The sequence below is a fragment of the Triticum aestivum genome, chromosome 7D (genome assembly GCF_018294505.1).
Source record: "Triticum aestivum cultivar Chinese Spring chromosome 7D, IWGSC CS RefSeq v2.1, whole genome shotgun sequence".
In the NCBI taxonomy this organism is placed as follows: domain Eukaryota; kingdom Viridiplantae; phylum Streptophyta; class Magnoliopsida; order Poales; family Poaceae; genus Triticum; species Triticum aestivum.
The window spans coordinates 396,837,531-396,843,938 of NC_057814.1; positions in this window are offsets into that span (position 1 = coordinate 396,837,531).

Here is a 6,408-nt window from a genome sequence, read left to right on the forward strand (position 1 = left end):
TGCGAAGGGCCTATCTATTTACTTTTATGCTATTTTTATTTTTATTTGAGTCTCCATCTTCTCTTATAAAGCACCAACTAGGGAGCACTATGATCATACTTGTGCATTGGATGTAGCTAATATTCGAGTGTGTTTCGTGAATGGATCAATGATTGAGCATGATGGGCTAGGGATTGCTTTCTTTAGTGTTGATATTCTGAAAGACATGGTTGCTTGTTGATATGCTTGAATATTGAAGTCTTCATGTCAGTTATAGATATTGCTTTGAACCATCTAAAAGTCCAAATGTCCATGCTACAAAGAAAAGATTATGTGATGAACATGTTAGGCAGCATTCCACATAAAAAATCTGTTTTTATCATTTACCTACTCGAGGACGAGCAGGAATTTAGCTTAGGGATGCTGATACGTCTCCAAAGTATCTATAAATTTTGATTGTTCCATGCTATTATATTATCATTCTTGGATGTTTTACCTTCATTTGATAGCAACTTTATATCATTTTTTGGGACTAACCTATTGACATAGTGCCCAGTACCAGTTGTTTTTTGCTTGTTTTTTACTTCGCAGAATATCCATATCAAACGGAGTCCAAACACAGCGAAACTTTTTGGAGATTTTTTCAGCCCAGAAGACAACTTGGAAGCCAAGAAAGTGCACGAGTGGAGGCCCATGGGGCCCACCACCCACATGGGTGCGCCAGAGGCCCCTGGCGCGCCCTGATGGGTGGTGGGGCCCATGGAGGTCTCCTCCACCGCCTCTCAGCTCTATAAATACTCAAATATTCCAGAAACCCTAGGGGAGCGATCAAAACACAATTCCAGCCGCCGCAAGTTCCAGAACCACGAGATCCAATCTAGAGCCCTATTTCGGCACTGTGTCGGAGGGGAACACGGTCACGGAGGGGTTCATCGTCCTCATTGGTGCTCCTCCGATGATGCGTGAGTAGTTCACCATAGACCTACGAGTCCGTAGGTAGTAGCTAGATGGCTTTTTCTCTCTTTTTGATTCTCAATACAATGTTCTCCTCGATGTTCTTGAAGATCTATTTGATGTAATGACTTTTTGCAGTGTGTTTGTTGGGATCTGATGAAGTGCGAGTTTATGATCAGATCTATCTATGAATATTATTTAAGTTTTCTTTGATCTCTTATATGCATGATTGTTATAGACTCGTATTTCTTCTCCGAAACTATGGTTTGGTTTGGCCAACTAGATTGATTTTTCCTTCAATGGGAAGAGGTGCTTTGTGACGGGTTCGATCTTGCGGTGTCCTCACCCAGTGACAGAAGGGGTAGCGAGGCACGCATGTATCGTTGCTATTAAGGATAAAAAGATGGGGTCTATTCCTACATGAATAGATCTTGTCTACATCATGTCATCGTTCTTATTGCATTACCCTGTTTCTCCATGAACTTAATACACTAGATGCATGCTGGATAGCGGTTGATGTGTGGAGTAATAGTAGTAGATGCAGGCAGGAGTCGGTCTACTAATCTTGGACGTGATGCCTATATACATGATCATTGCCTTGGATATCGTCATAATTATTTGCTCTTGTATCAATTGCCCAGCAGTAATTTGTTTACCCACCATATGCTATTTTCTCGAGAGAAGCCACTAGTGAAATCTACGACGCCCGGGTCTATCTTTTATCATATTATTTTCAGATCTATTATTCCAAAAACCCAAAAATACCTTGCTGCACTTTTTCTTTACTTATTTTATTTTGTGTTTTTGCTAGATCTATTTATCCAATCTCATACAATTTAATCTATCTTTTTACCATGGAGGGATTGACAACCCCTCTTACGCGTTGGGTTGCGGGTATTTGTTCTTTGTGTGCAGGTACCGTTTACAAAGTGTTGCTTGGTTCTCCTACTCGATTGTTAACCTTGGTTTCATAACTAAGGGAAATACTTGCCATAGTTGTGCTGCATCATCCCTTCCTCTTTGGGGAAATACCAACGCAGATTCAAGCCACGTCAATGATATTTAAAACACTTTTCCTTAGGGAGATCAACATGAGTATCAAATGATTCACAAAAAGAGGCTACTACCTCAAAGTCAAGTCCATATTTAGTACTAAACTTATGAAAAGGATCGGTTTCCATAAATGATTTAACACAATCAAACTCGGATTTTATACCTGACTCTTTACCTTTGTCGAGTTCTCAATCTTCAGAGTTGCGTTTAATTATTTCTAGAAGACCCCATTTGAATTCAATAGTTTTCTTCATAAAGGAACCAATAGAAGAAGAATCGAGCATGGATCGATCATTATGAGAAATTCAAGCATAAAAATTATGTATAATAATTTCTCTTGAGAGCTCATGATTAGGGCATGTGTACATCGTGTACTTAAGCCTCCCCCAAGCTTGAGCGGTACTTTCTCCTTCATGAGGCAAAAAATTATATATATAATTCTGATCACGATGAACCAGATGCATAGGATAAAATTCGGATGAAATTCCAATTTCAATCGGTTCCAATCCCACGTTCCAATATCATCACATAGCCTAAACCATGTCAATGCCTTTCCCTCCAAAAATAAAGGGAAAACCTTCTTCTTAAATCCATCCTCGGATAAACCTGCAAGCTTAAACAATCCACAAACTTCATCCAAATCGATTAAAGTGCATATCGGGATGTATTGTTCCATCTCCTGCATAAGGATTAGCTAGCAGTTTTTCTATTATATCCGAAGGAATCTCATAATAAATATTTTTAGTAGGTTCAGTAGGTTGAGCGGCAACTCTAATTGCTAGGTGAAGATACTCTGAACAAACCCCTCAAAGGATTACTTTCCATAGTGACAAGTGACAGTACATTTTAGCATGTAATATAAATGTTTCCTTACCAAAGTCCACTCACCAAGGGCGCTTCACTCCCCGGCAACAGCGCCAGAAAAGAGTCTTGATTACCTACAAGTATAGGGGATCAATCGTAGTCCTTTCGATAAGTAAGAGTGTCGAACCCAACGAAGAGCAGAAGGAAATGACAAGCGGTTTTCAGTAAGGTATTCTCTGCAAGCACTGAAATTATCGGTAACAGATAGTTTGATAGCAAGGTAATTTGTAACGAGCAATAAGTAGTAACAGTAACAAAGGTGCAACAAGGTAGCCCAATCCTTTTTGTAGAAAAGGACAGGCCAGAACGGTCTCTTATAATAAGCAAAGCGTTCTCGAGGACACATGGGAATTTCATCTAGTCACTTTCGCCATGTTTCTTTGATTCGCGTTCGCTACTTTGATAATTTGTTATATGGGTGGACCGGTGTTTGGGTGGTTTTTTTACTCGAACAAGCCTCTCACTTATGATTACCCCCTCTCGCAAGCATCCGCGACTACAAAAGAAGAATTAAGATAAATCTAACCATAGCATGAAACATATGGATTAAAATCAGCCCCTTACGGAATAACGCATAAACTAGGGTTTAAGCTTCTGTCACTCTAGCAACCCATTATCTACTTATTACTCCACAATGGCTTCCCTTAGGCCCAAGTATGGTGAAGTGTCATGTAGTCGACGTTCAGATGACACCACTAAAGGAAGCAACATCATACATATTATCAAAATATCGAACGAATACCAAATTCACATGATTACTTATAACAGGACTTCTCCCATGTCCTCAAGAACAAAAGTAACTACTCACAAATTATATTCATGTTCATGATCAGAGGGGTATTGAATAACATCAAGGATTTGAACATATAATCTTCCATCAAATAAACCAACTAGCATCAACTACAAGATGTAATCAACACTACTAGTAACTCACAGGTACCAATCTGAGATTTTGAGACAAAGATTGAATACAAGAGATGAACTAGGGTTTGAGATAAGATGGTGTTGGTGAAGATGTTGATGAAGATTAGTCCTCCCACAATGAGAGGCTTGTTGGTGATGTCGATGGCTTTGGATTCCCCCTCCCGGAGGGAAGTGTCCCTGGAGGAATCGCTCCTGCCCAGGTCCTGCCTCGAGACGGCGGCGCCTTGTCCCGAAAGTCCTCTCTATATTTTTTCTAGGTCAAAACCCTTCATATAGTAGAAGATGGGGGCCTAGGGCCTGCCAGTGGCCCCACAAGGTACTTGGGCAAGCCCAGGGGGTGGCCGCGCCCAAGTGCCTTGTGGGCAGCTAGTGGGTCCCCTCTGGTATTTCTTTGCTTCGGTATTTTTTATGTATTTCATAAATTCTCCGTGAAATTTCTACTCATTTGGAGTTCTGCAGAATTGGTATCTTTGATATAGATTTTTCAGGTATAGAATTTCAGCTGCCGGCAATCTCCCTCTTCATGTAAATCTTGCAAATTAAGAGAGAAAATGCATTAGAATTGCATCGCAAAGGGTTACAATGATAAAAAACATTATAAATAACAGTAGGAATACATGATGCAAAATGGACGTATCATCTGCCACTAGCCACGCAACTGCAAGCGTCGTCCTCAACTGCAACTGCATGTGTTCAACGCGTATGCAACTACGTGTTGTTTTGTGAGGGTGGGGAGAGAGAGTTGCATGTCTGTTGCTAGGAACGTAACTGCAATTGTCGCCCCCGACTGCAATTATATGATGTTTTGTCAAGGGATTGGGAATTACATGTCTACTATGGGAAACGCAACTGCAAGTGTCACTCGGACTGCAACGACATGTCTTCAAAGGTGCAACTATGGAGTATAATGTTTCTTTTGCCTTGTTTTGTTCTGTCTTGTTGCATGTGCCTTTTTCATTCTTTTATCTATCTTAGTTTTCCCATTTTTAAATTGGGCACGACGCACCACACCCGGTAGCCTACGCACAACTAGAGTAGTACGTGCTTTATTTTATTTTTACCTAGTTTCTTTTCTCTTTTTATTTTAATTTTACATTGTGCATCACCCTCGTATCCCCGTGTGCAACCATGCTGAACACACGACTAAAGTTGCACAGTCCTGTTTTTTCATTTTTCATAAATATTGTCTCCGTATCTAAATTGTGTGCCTTGCTATTTTAATATTTTCATATGTTAATTTATCCACTTGTTAATGTTCCTTTTTTTGCACTTTTAATATTTTCATATCGTTGAAAATAATTTATGTTTACTTAAATGGGCGTATAGTCATATATAATGAGTCGGCTGGGTTTGATTTTTTGGTGGGTCTTTGATTTTTTTATTCTGGGGATTTTTTGTGATGCGTTGTGTTTTTGGCAAAATAATTGTACTTTTAGGTGACGGTCTTTCGTTTGGGCAGTAGACACACAATACATTGCCGTTTGCATTTTTGTGGTACATATAAGCGTTTGATTTCGAAGACCTCATAGAACAACTCATGTTTTAGAGTAATTTCCTCGGCATGTTTAATTTACACTCCTTTTTTTCATTATTATATTTTCCTCAGTTTTTTCATCAATTGAGCAACCTATTTCCCTTCTGGTATAGCTTAATTGCAACGATGCACAGAAACAATTTAGCCTAGCTTTCCCGTCGTTCTGATGATTTTTTGCCAGCCGAACGTGACGTGAGAGACGTGCTACAACCTAGTCCAGTTTTCTTTGAAACTGTTAATCTAGTAGTTTTAAAAAATATTAAATATGTATATTAAATGATGGTCATGTATTAAAAAATTATCAAACTTGTATTTGAAATATGTTAATCAAGCATTTGAAAATGTTAAAATGTGCATAGAAAAATTGACCACATATTCATAAAAAATCTTCTATTTGAAAATTATTAATCAAGCATTCGAAAAAACATAAAAATGTATATACAAAACAATGTTGACCATGTAATACAAAAATATTAACCAAGCACTTGAAAATGTTAAATGTGTATGAAGAAAATGTTCAGCATGTACATAAAAAGTATACAATGTGTGAAAAAAGTTGATCATGTATTTGGAAATTTCTAAAAACGCATTTAAATAATTTAAACATGTATTTAACTTTTTCAATCAAGCATTTGCATTTTTTAAAATGCGTATAGAGAAAATGTTGACCATGTAATAAAGAAATCTTAATCTTGTGTTTTGAATAATGTTAATCAAGCATTGAAAATTTCAAAATGTGTAGAAATTTTTTGACCATATATTTTGAAAATGTTTATTTTCTATTTAAAAAATGGTAATGAAGCATTTGAAAATATTAAAAAATATCTATAGAATTCTTCTGACAATGTGTTCAAAATTATGGAACATGTATCTGTAAAATGTTAATCATGTGTTAGAAAAATGTTCTTGACATATAAAAATGTATGATGAAAACCAAAAGAAACAAAGAATACCAAAAAACTATGAAACGAAAAAAGAAACTAAAAAAGCAAAGAAAAAAGAAACGAAAAAGAGAACAAAGAAACAAGTGCAAAAATAATGAAGGACAGTGCGAACCTACACATAAATACAGAAAAACAAAAAAAAACTGCTGAAATGCG